Here is a 15,202-nt window from a genome sequence, read left to right on the forward strand (position 1 = left end):
GAGAGAAGAGAAAGCGACTCGTCTCACGACATCACGTTCTCCTGCGTCCGACACGGTCTCCAGTACGTCAGGGCAACGTACTGCATGGGCCCGGAACTTCCAGCAGGAATTGGGGAGTTTCTGTTGTTCTACTTAGAAGGTCATTTGTAACGACATAGGGGTATTTCTTTTCCCTCTCCATTCGCTCAACATAACGTTATATTCATATGTTTTTTTCTTTTGTAGAGGGTGCGCTCGTAGAGACTGAGCGCAAATGGAAAGTAGCGACCGGACTACAGTTCTCTCCTGGAAGTCGCCATAGCAGTACAGCCAAACCCGCAATTAAATGGGTTTTTAATCCTGTAGTTTCTTGATGAGAGATATGCAGCGTTTCTGTTAGCCTTGTAGGGGCCTTTCGGAAATGATTTTCGTGTACTACGCACCCAAAACTAGTACTGAGAGAGTTGTGAAATGTACCATTTCCAGTACTATATGGCTACAATGGTAACTGCCAGAGGGGAAAAAGTGGCATTACTGTAGTTTAGCGCCAAGTTGAGTATCGAAATTGTTGGCGTATGGTAATGGCTTTGAACGCTTCTGGAGATAATTTTTCGTATTAGTGGCATTATCACAATCTCTTTCTTTTGTGTTAATCAGCCCAGCGCATTCATGTGCCTGTACAAATTCACCATACAGCATTTTAAAATGTTTTAGATAGCAGTTAAGTGTCATCTGTATTCCTATGGGCTGGAGTCGATTGTATGCCTCATTAAGGACAGTACATATTCTTATTTAAAGAATTTTAGTGAATTAATTATGTTTTTATTGCAGTCCAGTAGTTTAATGGACATCATTACTGATAGAGTCATAGTCATAGAGAGGTACAGCACAGAAACAGACCCTTTGGTCCAAAATGTCTATGCTGACTAGATAGCCTAACCTAATCTAGTCCCATTTGCCAGCACTTGTCCCATATCCCTCTAAACCCTTTCTATTCATATCTATCCAGATGCCTTTTAAATATTGCAATTGTACCAACCTCCACCACTTCCTCTGACAGCTCATTCCATACACACGACACCCTCTGTGTGAAAAGGTTGTTCCTCAGGTCTCTTTTATATCTTTCCCCCCTCACCCAAAACCTATGCCGTCTAGTTCTGGGCTCTGCCACTCCAGGGGGGAAAAAAAGCTTAGTCTAATTATCCTATCCATGATGCCCTCGTGATTTTATAAACATCTGTAAGGTCACCCCTCAGCCTCCGATGCTCCAGGGAAAACAGCCCCAGCCTATTCAACCTCTCCCGATAGCTCAACTCTTCCAATCATGGCAACATCCTCGTTAATCTTTTCTGAATCCTTTCAAGTTTCACAATGTCCTTCCGATAGGAAGGAGACCAGAATTGCACGTAATATTTTCAAAGTGCTATATTTTATTCCAGTTTTATTTAATTAACTGCATTTCTGTCAAGCAGTTGGGACCTGAACTCATGTCTGCACATTATTGGTCGAGGCCTCTTGATTAATATTCCAGTAATATAATCACCATTCTCCCAAAACCTGACTATACTTTCATGATTCAGTAAGCAGTGTCATGCTGGGTCTACATGTCAGATGCAGTTTTCTGAGAACTGATTCAGCTATGCCAATCATTTGTCCCTCAAAAATGTTAGATTTTAAAGTTTCATATGTTGTGGTACAAAGGAAAAACATTTCTGGAGAGTATTTGTGATCTTTATCGATTTTTATAGGAGGTCTATAAATCTTCAGCTGGAGAATCCTGCAGAAATTCCAGGTGGATAATTTTTTAAAATGCTTGATTAATTTAAAATAATGCCACACAAATAATGCTTCTGCCATTTCCAGTCTTCAATGCATTTTGCAATGCTGTCTAGTTATATTGAATAATAAATAAGCTTCACCAACCATCATTAAATTTCAAAAGTACTGACAGATTGATGTTTAAAAGCCTCCAACTTTGCATAATTGAAATATGTGTGTTACAGCTTGTGTTTTCTCTCAACACTTCTGTGTTTATAGCAAAAGATAATTTCCAATGCTTACCAAGTATCCTGTGAATTACAACACACCATATCTGAGATCATGTGCCCTGCATTCTTTCATTGTGATAGCAGCCACTGAACGAGCATGTGAGCTTTCTACAAAAAGTGAATTAAAATCAGATTAAAGCATTTTGGTCAAAATGAATGACTTTCTTGTTATATAGATTAATTACACACCAACAGTAAATCATAGCTACAGGTAATTTCAATTAGGTTCTTCCACTATCACTTGAGCAGAAAACCAAAATTTGTTATGTACAGTGTGTTGCATTTTGAGGCAAGTTCCCAAACTCTCTGCTCCATCTCTGTGCCCTTATCTATGTCCACTAGCATCTCGTTGTTGATCCCATCAACCTGAAAACCCCAACAAACAAGATAATAAAAATGCTTCTGCCACTGTCCTCCTCATAGATCTGAGGATAGATTGAGGAAGTTGGCACTGTTCTCCTTGGAGAGAAGAGGGCAGAGAGGAGATTTGATAAAGGTTTTCAAAATCATGAGCAAGCTGGATAGAGTAGATAGACATTAGCTGTTCCCTTTAGTAAAAGGAATAAGAGGGCATAGATTTAAAGTGATTTGCACAGGACGCAAGAGTGATACAAGAACAGATCTTTGCAGACAGTGACTAGTTAGATTATGGAATGCACTACCTGGAACTATAACGGAAGCAGTTTCAGTTGAGGCACACAAGGGTGTTAGATGGTTATTTTGATATAAATGGTATGCAGGGATTTGGGGGAAAAGGCAGAAGATTGATACTAGGTAATAGAACTGGTGCAAACACAATGGGATGATTGGTTGCTTACTGCACTGTAATAATTCTGTCATTCTGTGATTTATTTTTGGTGTTTTCCATGATCGGCTCCTAAGTTACAGATGTAGATCGTGGAACATCTGTGGAGGTTGAACACAAGCATATTTAAATGTAGTTCACAAAATTGTTGTCTGGAGACCTCAAACATTTTCCTGGGTTGCCACTGCAACATAGGTGGACTTACAGAGAAATGAATAAGTAATAAAACATATATTTGTGGCATTTTTCTGGGAGCTACCTCGGATATTCCAATAAAATAATGGCAAGATTATGGAAGTTCTGTCCCAGTAACAATTAATTACAGAGATTAAATTATTCTGTTTAGAACATATTTCTTACAAAATCTCTCATACACCACTATGCTTTCGATGATGTAAATGAATTGAACATTTTGCAGCGTTTCTCCTGATTCTTTTTATAACTAATAAACTGCAATTTCAGGGCATGTATCTCTAGTAAGAAACTTATTGCAAGTAAAATGCAGTGCGAGTGCACATCAGGAGCCCATCTTGTAAAATTAAATAATGTCAATGCAGATTTTTCTCCAAAACATTTCCCATAATGATGTTGCCATCAAAGAATAAATTTATCTCTTTAAATTTGAATGCAAATGCCTGTGTTTTCTTTATTCCATTCTCAGGCACTCCTTCATGATAATGGAATCCAAGAGTATTCCCATAAATTACAACTACTGGCAACCTGAAACAGAAAATACTAGAAGCAATCAGTAGATCTGTCAGCATTTTCAGATAAGAACCATTATTCAATATTTCCTGCATTTTCTACATTAGTGTGTTCCCATGAACTGTTGATGCTTGGACATTAACATTTGAAGAGGGATGGTCAACTGGCCACCATTTTGTGTTCACCTTTTAGGAAAGATAATTATAGAATAAGTGGGTGTATCATGAGTGTATTATTATTCGTCTACAGGAACCTTTAAACTCTGTTAAAAATGCTGGACTGGATTTATAGCTCAGAGATGGCAAGCAAGAAGTTGGTGATTTCATGTTTGTGAAAGCAAAGACATGCTCTAGAAATAATTGGTGATGAATTGGAATGATGCATGAATTATCACTTTCTGAATCCAGCAACCACTGTGGCTTTGTGTATTCAGGATCAGAAAGTTGATATTAGACCCTCACTATCCCACTGATCAGTTTGGGATACAGATCCAGTGTGCAGTGAAATGGCAATGACTGGTTCTCACGTGACTCCTAGATTGTTCCCCAGGAAATCAGTAATAAAATCTTTGCCCTTTCTTCACTGAATACCTCAGATGGAATGTAGAATTGAAATGAAGCTTCCCAGCAGCAAGCTGCAGCGATATAACAAGCAATGTTTTCCTGCTAGGAACAAGTTGCATAATCCAGAACAATCTATATTTTGCATGCATTTTGTACGACAGGAACAACTGCCTATTTTGTGACCCATCCTATCCAATTAAGTTGATAGGATTCATGGTTTGTTTTTAAAAGAAAATATGTCTTACACCAAGAAATGCTAAATATTAAAAAGTAGTGTCATGATCCCAGCTGATATAGGGACAGAGTGGGGCGGCATGGTGGCACAGAGTGGGGCGACATGGTGGCAAAGTGGTTAGCATTGCTGCCTCACAGCACCAGAGACCCGGGTTCAATTCCCACCTCAGGCAACTGTCTTTGTGGAGTTTGCACATTCTTTCCGTGTCTGTGTGGGTTTCCTCCCACAGTCCAAAAATGTGCAGGTTAGGTGAATTAGCCATGCTAAATTGCCCGTAGTGTTAGATGTATTAGTCAGAGGAAAATGGGTCTGGGTGGGTTGCTCTTCGGAGGGTCGGTGTGGACTTGTTGGGCCGAAGGGCCTGTTTCCACACTGTAAGCAATCTAATCTAATAAAAACCATATTAAAAATGATTCCTAGACTGGCTTAATGTATTTTGTTTTTAACAAGGTGGTCTCTCATTGAAAAACAAGCATATAATTTTGCAGATTTGGTTTTAGCAATGAAACAAAAGTGTATTTGCAAAATAAGTGATTTACATATAACGCATTTAAAGATTTCAAAACACAGTAAAAATATCCTATTAATTGCGAAATCACACTTCCAGGACCCTCAAGATATAATTTCCTTCTCTATTCCCTCTGAAGGACTTAATTTAACTGCCTTCAACTACTGGTCTTGGAGAACCCGATAGTTGTTTTCAGGTGCCTTCATGAACTGAGCTTAAAATTTCTCAGCTTCAAATAGCCCTGTTATGGTTTTAAACAAACACTTCTGAAGTGGAATTTGGAGTAAACTCCTTATCCTGAGAGAACCTATTTTTAAAAAGTCTCAACTGTGTTTCCCCCTTCTTGGGAGTAACTCCCTTATAGACCAAGTGAATCAAATGAAAAGCCCTCTCTTTCCAAGATATGAATGTTTCCCCTAATTAAAGATAATTCCATTCCTGACCTTCCAAACCAGGTTTAATGCACAATTGTTTACTTTGTCTGCTAGTGAAATTCCCCCAATTTAAAAAAAAATCAATTTACTCTGCAGGAATACTTGGTCTCTCACTCTGCTGAAAAAGAAATCACCATGGCTGCAGAAATACTTACAAGTTGAACATTAAACCACTTCATATGCATAGAAAATCCGCATGCCTCAAAATCAAACTCAAATAATAAATAATCTTATATGTAGAAATCACATACATTACATCTGCTTTCAAAGAAGACTGAAAATGTATCTTTAAGAGGCATCTTCATTATTCAACTAAAATTATCCTAATACTATTGCTATGTCCCATTAACAGTAGAACATTATGACATTAAATGTGTAGTGAGTTACATAGGAACCTTATTTTCAAATTAGTTAATAGATGCCTTGTGTCCTTCAGATATGTCTCAATGAAATGTCCACCAAAACATTTTCTTTTCCAGGCCCATAAATGATTTTCCAATTTGGAGAATTAAACTCCAGTGAAATAATCATACATTTTTGTTCCAGAGTGTTGTATGAAATCAAAGGGTTATGGTTCAAATGAAAAACAGTTTATTCCATATTGTTGCTTATGTATGTTTCAAAATGATATACAGCCAACACAAGGCTGAATGTCTGATTAGATTAGATTACCTACAGAGCGGAACAGGTCCTTCGGCCCAACAAATCCACACCAACCCTCCAAAGAGTAACCCACCCAGACCCATTCCCCTACTCCCTACAAATGCACCTCTCACTATGGGCAATTTAACATGGTCAATTCAGCTGACCTGCACATCTTTGAACTGTGGGAGGAAACCGGAGCAGCCGGAGGAAACCCATGCAGACACGTGGAGAATGTGTAAACTCCATGCAGGCTGAAATCGAACCCGGGTCCCTGGTGCTGTGAAGCAGCAGTGCTAACCACTGAGCCACCGTGCTGTCCCGCCCCAGTTGTTTCTCAACTGTGGAATATTTTTGTTGACATATGATCAATTTATTTGGAAAATAACAGGCAGGCAAAATGTACCCCATCTCATCATATTGTCATGAAACAGTTCCCCACTAGATGTTGCTGGCTGCAATGGGACTTGGCCTTGCCCAAAATATGGCCCAAACAATTCACTTTTGCCTTGGTTCACCTTAGTTCACCAAACTGGCTTTCACTGATGATTAAACAGTTCAGTCAAGTAATATAAATGCTCTTCCAATGTTTTGCTAAAAAACAACCACATTGTTGATATAATTAACATAGATACACAGTTGTTCAATGGGAGTGTGGTGGGTGCATCTTTTATTCAACATGGTGTCACTTGGTACTATAATGTTCATTTGGTGTTACAAAAGCTGATATTTCTTTACCTCAAACAGAAGAACCTGCTAATATCCTTTTAACAAATTGATTTTTTGTGACAAATTGTGGTTATCCAATTCATTAAATTCTTGGTGTAGGTATGAGCCTACTTTCATTAGCACTTCAATGTGGTGATAATCAAAACAGAATCTTTGTGACCCATCTGATTTGGCACCATCATGATAGGTGAGATCTATCTATTGTGACTTGGGTTAATAATGTAATTGTCTCTCATAGCCTTAATCTTTTTGCTCACTTGAGCTAACCACTCTGGATTAAGTCTGTATGAGTGACATTTTATAGGTAGCACATCCCCCACATTAACATAACGAGCAACCAAAACACTTCTTCCTGGTCTATTACCACAAGTTGATTTATAAATCTGTAATAGCTTTCAAAAGTCATTTTGATAGTTTTCTGTTGTTGACAGTGAGGAAAGATGTGGCAGTTTACAGTAGGATATAGAGAAGCTGCAGAGCTGGGCAGAAAGGTGGCAAATGAAATTCAATGTAGCTAAGTGTGAGGTGATTCACTTTGGGAAGAATAACAAAAAGATGGGATACTGGGCTAATGGTCGGATACTTGGTAGTGTGGATGAGCAGAGGGATCTTGGTGTCCATGTACACAGATCTCTGAAAGTTGCCACCCAGGTAAATAGTGCGGTGAGGAAGGCATATGGCGTACTGGCTTTTATTGGTAGAGGAATTGAGTTCCGGAGTCCTGAGGTCATGATGCAGTTGTATAAGACTCTGGTGCGGCTGCATCTGGAATATTGTGTGCAGTTTTGGTCGCCATACTATAGGAAGGATGTGGAGGCACTGGAACGGGTGCAGAGGAGGTTTACCAGAATGTTGCCTGGTATGGAAGGAAGATCGTATGAGGAAAGACTGAGACACTTGGGGCTGTTTTCATTAGAGAAAAGAAGGTTTAGGGGTGACTTGATTGAGGTGTACAAGATGATTAGGGGGTTAGATATCTTTTCCCGCGTATGGAGTCGGGTATTACAAGGGGGCATAGCTTTAAATTAAGGGGGGGTAGATATAGGACTGAAGTTAGGGGTAGGTTCTTCACTCAGCGAGTCGTAAGTTCATGGAATGCCCTGCCAGTAGCAGTGGTGGACTCTCCCTCTTTATGGGCATTTAAGCGGGCATTGGATAGGTATATGGAGGATAGTGGGTTAGTATAGGTTAGGTGGGCTTGGATCGGCGCAACATCGAGGGCCAAAGGGTCTGTACTGCGCTGTATTCTTCTATGTTCTATGTTCTATAAAGTTGATTAGCAAAGGTTAGGTTAGCAAAAGTTAGATGATGCTATTTAACATTTAAGCATCTCCCTATTTTCCAACTTTATTGGAGAGTCAACTTTATTAATTTTTGAATTTTTGATTCATTCTCTAGTTGCTCTGATACTTCCATTTCAGTCACTATTTCTTTCACTACTCTAAAACATTTTTCTCCTGACTATTGTCCCTTTCATAATATCTTTTCAATATGTTATCATGATACATTTGCTGTCTGTCTGTCGTCTGTCTGGAGTACTCAGCACAATTCATACCATAACAACATAAGAATTAGGAGCAGCTGTAGACCACTCAGCCTGTCAAGCCATTCTGTAAGATTATGACTATTTTGCTCCTGACATCAACTCCAATTTTGCACCAGATCCTCACAACCCTCAGTTCCTCAAAATATCAAAATTCTATCAACTTCTTTAAATATTTTGTGCTCTGGCCACTACAACTCTGAGGTAGAGAATTCCAGATATTCACTACTGTCTGGAAGAAGAAGTTCCTTCTCATTGTTAAGCAATGAGCTGCTGCTTAAGTGCTCTGCTTTTAGGCAGGCTTTGTAGCTTTACTGCTTTTTTGCCACCTTCTGTGTCATTAGTATCACCTTGTGCTGAAGCTGCTGGTAGCTAATACTCCTACTCCATGCATTTTGTGCAATTAGTTTTGTAGATCATATCACTCTCCAAAATAGAAACAGATCTTTGAGGGTATCAAATCTTGCAAAATTGACCATGTTATTTTGAGTTTCATTATTCATTGTTAATGCTCCATCAGATTTGGTAGATTATGTTAGGAAAAAAGGACTGTGTACAAAAGAGTGCCTTTATCTTTTTTATAGACTGGGTGAAATACGTTATATACTATTTGTTAAATAAAGTCAATAAAGTGTCTTCTTGTCTATCTTACGTTAACAGCGATTTAAAAAAAATAGGTTTAACCATGCAGTGATCCATGATTAAATTTGTCATTTTCTAACCAATTGAGTAGAATCATTCAAGTCAAGTACACAGTGCACATTGTTGCATAATTAATGTGTACCAGCAGCATGACATTTGTTACAAACAGGTGATGAGAGATGGAAAGGCTCCCCTTTTTCTCTCCTCATGATTGGAGTATAACAGTTGCTTTTTTTTAAGTGAAGGATATGCTTGCCAAATCAGTGGGTGTTTGTTTAACTGTTCACATACAATAAAATGAATTGCACAAACAAACAGGTTTCCTTGTGTTGTTTCCTAAAGAAAAGCTTTTTTTGTTTTTAACCTGGTCTAAGGAAAATAAAGAAAGTTCTCCAACTTTCTGTCTCTCAGACATATATAGGAAAATGTTCACGTAAACACATGGATTTTGGAGTAAGAGGATAGATTAAGCAGTTCAAAGCCCAGTCAAGTTAGAATTTACTGTTCTTGAAGATTGGTGACTGGGCTCAATTCAGGATAAGCTCCTTGATCCTTGGGTTTTGGCATCAAGGCTGTTTATATATATGGACAGATGAGTTAATTGTTCTTGAGACAGCAGCTACTAAATTGAATTCTTTAAGCAGGCAGGGACAAGGTAGAACAAATAAATTAAACTGCATTTATTGCAATGCAAGGGGCCTAACAGGGAAGGCAGATGAACTCAGGGCATGGTTAGGAACATGGGACTGGGATATCATAGCAATTACAGGAACATGGCTCAGGGATGGGCAGGACTGGCAGCTTAATGTTCCAGGATATAAATGCTACAGGAAGGATAGAAAGAGAGGCAAGAGAGGAGAGGGAGTGGCATTTTTGATAAGGGATAGCATTACAGCTATGCTGAGGGAGGATATTCCTGGAAATACATCCAGGGAAGTTATTTGGGTGGAACTGAGAAATAAGAAAGGGATGATTACCTTATTGGGATTGTATTATAGACCCTCTAATAGTCAGAGGGAAATTGAGGAACAAACTTGTAAGAAGATCTCAGCTATCTGTAAGAATAATAAGGTAGATATGGTAGGGGATTTTAACTTTCCAAACATCGACTGGGACTGCCATAGTGTTAAAGATTTAGATGGAGAGGACTTTTTAAGTGCATATAAGACAATTTTCTGATTCAATATGTGGATGTACTTACTAGAGAAGTTGCAAAACTTGACCTACTGTTTGGATATAAGGCAGGGCAGGTAACTGAGGTGTCAGTGGGGGACCACTTTGGGGCCAGTGACCATAATTCTATTAGTTTTAAAATAGTGATGGAAAAGGATAGACCAGATCTAAAAGTTAAGTTCTAAATTGGAGAAAGGCCAATTTTGACCGTATTTGAAAGCTGATTGGAGGCAGATGTTCGCAGATAAAGGGACGGCTGGAAAATGGGAAGCCTTCAGAAATGAGATAACAAGAATCCAGAGAAAGTATATTCCTGTCAGGGTGAAAGGGAAGGCTGATAGGTACAGGGAATGCTGGATGACTAAAGAAATTGAGGGTGTGGTTGAGAAAAAGAAGGAAGCATATGTCAGGTATAGACAGGAAAGATCGAGTGAATCCTTAGAAGAGTATAAAGGAAATAGGAGTATACTTAAGAGGGAAATCAGGAGGGCAAAACGGGGACATGAGATAGCTTTGGCAAATAGAATTAAGGAGAATCCAAAGGGTTTTTACAAATATATTAAGGACAAAAGGGTAACTAGGGAGAAAATAGGGTCCCTCAAAGATCAGCAAGGCAGCCTTTGTGTGGAGCCACAGAAAATGGGGGAGATATTAAATGAATATTTTGCATCGGTATTTACTGTGGAAAAGGATATGGAAGATATAGACTGTAAGGAAATAGATGGTGACATCTTGCAAAATGTCCAGATTACAGAGGAGGAAGTGCTGGATGCCTTGAAACTGTTAAAGGTGGATAAATCCCCAGGACCTGATCAGGTGTACCCAAGAACTCTGTGGGAAGCTAAAGAAGCGATTGCTGGGCCCCTTGCTGAGATACTTGTATCATCGATAGTCACAGGTGAGGTGCCGGAAGACTGGAGGTTGGCAAATGTGGTGCCACTGTTTAAGAAGGGCATTAAAGACAAGCCAGGGAATATAGACCGGTGAGCCTGAACTCAGTCGTGGGCAAGTTGTTGGAGGGAATCCTGAGGGACAGGATGTACATGTATTTGGAAAGGCAAGGATTGATTAGGGATAGTCAACATGGCTTTGTGCGTGGGAAATCATGTCTCACAAACTTGATTTAGTTTTTTGAAGAAGTAACAAAGAAGACTGATGAGGGCAGAGCAGTAGATATGATCTATATGGAGTTCAGTAAGGTATTCGATAAGGTTCCCCATGGGAGACTGATTAGCAAGGTTAGATCTCATGGAATACAGGGAGAACTAGCCATTTGGATACAGAACTGGCTCAAAGGTAGAAGTCAGAGGGTGGTGGTGGAGGGTTGTTTTTCAGACAGGAGGCCTGTGACCAGTGGAGTGCCACAAAGATCGGTGCCGGGTCCTCTACTTTTTGTCATTTACATAAATGATATGGATGCGAGCATAAGAGGTACAGTTAGTAAGTTTGCAGATGACACCAAAATTAGAGGTGTAGTGGACAGCAAAGAGGGTTACCTCAGATTACAACAGGATCTGGACCAGATGGGCCAATGGGCTGAGAAGTGGCAGATGGAGTTTAATTCAGATAAATGCGAGGTGCTGCATTTGTGAAAGCAAATCTTAGAAGGACTTATACACTTAATGGTAAGGTCCTGGGGAGTGTTGCTGAACAAAGAGACCTTGGAGTGCAGGTTCATAGCTCCTTGAAAATGGAGTCACCCGGTAGATAGGATAATGAAGAAGGCATTTGGTATGCTTTCCTTTATTGGTCAGAGTATTGAGTACAGGAGGTCATGTTGCGGCTGTACAGGACATTGGTTAGGCCACTGTTGGAATATTGCGTGCAATTCTGGTCTCCATCTTATTGGAAAGATGTTGTGAAACTTGAAATGGTTCAGGAAAGATTTACAAGAATGTTGCCAGGGTTGGAGGATTTGAGCTATAGAGAGAGGCTGAGCAGGCTGGGGATGTTTTCCCTGGAGCGTCGGTGGCTGAGGGGTGACCTTATAGAGGTTTTCAAAATTATGAGGGGAATGGATAGGGTAAATAGGCAATGTCTTTTCCCTAAAGTCAGAGAGTCCAGAACTAGAGGGCATAAGTTTAGGGTGAGAGGGGAAAGATATAAAAGAGACCTAAGGGGCAACGTTTTCACACAGAGGGTGGTATGTGTATGGAATGAGCTGCCAGAGGATGTGGTGGAGGCTGGTACAGTTGCAACATTTAAGAGGCATTTGGATGGGTATTTGAAGGGGTATGGGCCGGGTACTGGCGCGTGGGAGTAGATTGGGTTAGGATATCTGGTCGGCATGGACAGGTTGGACCAAAGGGTCTGTTTCCGTGCTGTACATCTCTGTGACTCTATGACTAAAAAGGTCGCTGCCTGCATAATCAAAATCAGCAGACAGTTTTCAAAGGTAGTAAGTTTAACACAGGGAGAGAGGGGTTGGGGTGGGGGGAGGGGGAGCGGGAAGTTGGGAGAGTAGGAGCCCATTTGGTGTCTTGCCTCTTCGTCATCTTATTTTATACTGTATTATATACTTATATATTACTATTAATTTTAAGGATCCAACATGCAAAATATTCAGTTGTATTTACAACTGGATATTTTATAATGTACTATATAGTGTATCAACTTGTGAACAAATCAATTAACAGGCATATTAAGGAACAGAACTCATTCATAATCCAAGGAGTAAGTGAGGACTGCAGATGCTGGAGATCAGAGCTGAAAATGTGTTGCTGGAAAAGCGCAGCAGGTCAGGCAGCATCCAGGGAACAGGAGAATCGATGTTTCGGGCATAAGCCCTTCTTCAGGAAAGCCCTTTTCCTGAAGGGCTTATGCCTGAAACGTTGATTCTCCTGTTCCCTGGATGCTGCCTGACCTGCTGCGCTTTTCCAGCAACACATTTTCAGCTATAATCCAAGGAGTGCCTGTAATAATAAAGCTGAAATAGTCTAAAACCAATACAATTAGCCGTATCACCTCTGTGGTTAAATTTTATATTTGTTATGACCATTAGAGAAATGTGACTAGAAAGGAATTGATCAACCTCAGTCACAATATAATATTTTGTAATCACCTTAGGAGCCGAGGAGAGGCTTGTTCTAGAGAAGTTTCTAAGTATGTAACCTTCATAATTACAAGAAGTATGGTTACCACCAAGGGTAATTTCATTGCACAGTTAATAGTTTAAGTTGTCAATGACTTCTTTCAGTACAAAATAGTTCGATGTCAGCTAATACATTTTTTTCAGAGAAAACTGCAATGTGTTCTCCACCACTGTCCAGAAGAATCCTATTTTCACCAGGCAATGTGTACATTGCGATTCTTATAATTCCACATAGTGGAAGTTTACCCTTGTCACCTATCTTGCAAATAGGATCTGAGCCATTTGCTCACCTTGTAATCTTGACATGGAAATTGAGTTGTATCAAAGCAATCCTGTGGCACAATGGCTATCCTGATCAGATGTTTGTTCACTGTTTAATACACAAACATGCAGTTGGGCCAAAGACTGTAACCTTTGGACATGGAAACTGACCAGTTTAATTCAACAACTTTGGAAAGGCAAAGTATCTCAACATTTGAACTTAGGTTCCAGAAGCCTTTTCAGGCTGTTAACATAAGTTGCCATACGTTGTTTCTTTTGATCTTTGCTCTTCTATGAAATTGTTGCTGCCAAAACAACCCCTCCAATATTGTTGCTATTTAACACTGGAGCTGAAGGGACATTTATTTTCTGGTGGTTTATTTCACAACTTGTGATTTATTATGCATAAAGTTATATTGAAGCTTAATGAGGAAACTATAGTTTAGGTTATTCAGTTTAGTTAATCTATTAATTTATTTGTTTAAGAACTGTTCTCTCATAGTAAAAATAATGTTTTGTGCTGTTTTTCTTTCAGGACAGCAAGTTAAAGGTTGCAGTTATTACACCAATCATGGGATTACTGCCAGGATATCCATTCTACAATAAATGGATAAATAAATACATACAATAAATTCAAGAACTGAATTTATTTGAAGAATGCATTCACTTTGATATTTTAGATTCTTCCCACAGAATGCTTTGAAGATCATTGGGATTTCTTCATTATCCTTGAATGCTGAATATGTGTTTGGGATTTCCTCTGTTTGTAATATGAAATAAAGTTTAATATTCAAAATGCACAGGAGATATTTCTACATTTTAATCTCTTCAGGGGTAGTTCTACACAAACACTATGAGAACTCAAAGACATAATTTCAGATGACCAAGTTATTTGCATGATTCTATCAATCAATCCTGGATGTGTATCTTCTGTAGATCACATCCTTACTAATACAGGACTATCCAGTGAATTCTTAATTTATACTTGTCCCTATAAAAGTAAATTCACCATCAAACCAAACGTTTATACAATTTTTTTTGAAGAATTATTTTGAATGTGTTTTATGATTTTGCTGGGATATGATCCTATTCTGTCTCCAAACAGATTTTTTATTCTCAATTCTCAAGCTTTTTAAATTTTGAAACTCTTCTCTGTTTCAATGTCTTACTTAGCACTTCGTTATCTATTATTTTAAAATTTGGATCATATCAACATTCAATCTTTTCTCCAGTAAAGATTATCTGAGCTTGTTTCTCTTTTTTGTCTATAAATAAGTATGAGCATCACTGTCAAGGTATAATTTATTGTCCATCTCTCTTTGATTTTGTGAAGGTGATGTTGAACTCTTCACATCTCTCTCTCCCTCTTTCCTTGAAACATCAGGTCTATGGTTCATTGTCACCTATGGAAAAGGAAATTATGGTTGTTTCACAGAGAAAAAAATTCTTTAACTTTATTTGTAGGCTAAAATTGGAGTCAACCAATGCAAATTGTTTTTTTTTGCCGTAAATATCCTTTGCAGATTCAAAGACATTCGTACTTCGTCCTGACATTTAGAGAAGAGTTGTGACATTATCGAAGATGTATTATAAAACCCTGATAGCATTATTAAACACTTTTCATTAATTTGAAATTCATCTAGATAGTATTAAATCAGTTTTTTGGTAGTAGCAATTTCAATTATTGTCCTGTGCTCATTATTTAGCGATATCTGAGGAAATCAAGTTTATTTAATACAGAACATTAATACAGCAGATAGAACATGCTCCTAGCTCCTATAAATGTGTCAAATATAATTCCAGTTGCTGGAGTCCACCATCACCAACATTATTGTCCTCAGTTT

The 15,202-nt window shown here is 38.8% G+C and overlaps 1 long non-coding RNA gene across 1 annotated transcript; it reads left to right on the forward strand.

The window, feature by feature from the left end:
- Nucleotides 1-63: 63 nt before the first annotated feature.
- On the forward strand, nucleotides 64-14,158 carry LOC148147531 (uncharacterized). The gene is made up of 2 exons (XR_015759748.1): nucleotides 64-160; nucleotides 13,894-14,158. It is a non-coding gene; the product is annotated as an uncharacterized LOC148147531 (long non-coding RNA).
- Nucleotides 14,159-15,202: the final 1,044 nt, after the last annotated feature.

Source organism: Chiloscyllium plagiosum, unplaced genomic scaffold, assembly GCF_037043375.1.
Source record: "Chiloscyllium plagiosum isolate Xiang-an unplaced genomic scaffold, Cpla_swu_hap1 HiC_scaffold_16, whole genome shotgun sequence".
NCBI classification, from domain to species: domain Eukaryota; kingdom Metazoa; phylum Chordata; class Chondrichthyes; order Orectolobiformes; family Hemiscylliidae; genus Chiloscyllium; species Chiloscyllium plagiosum.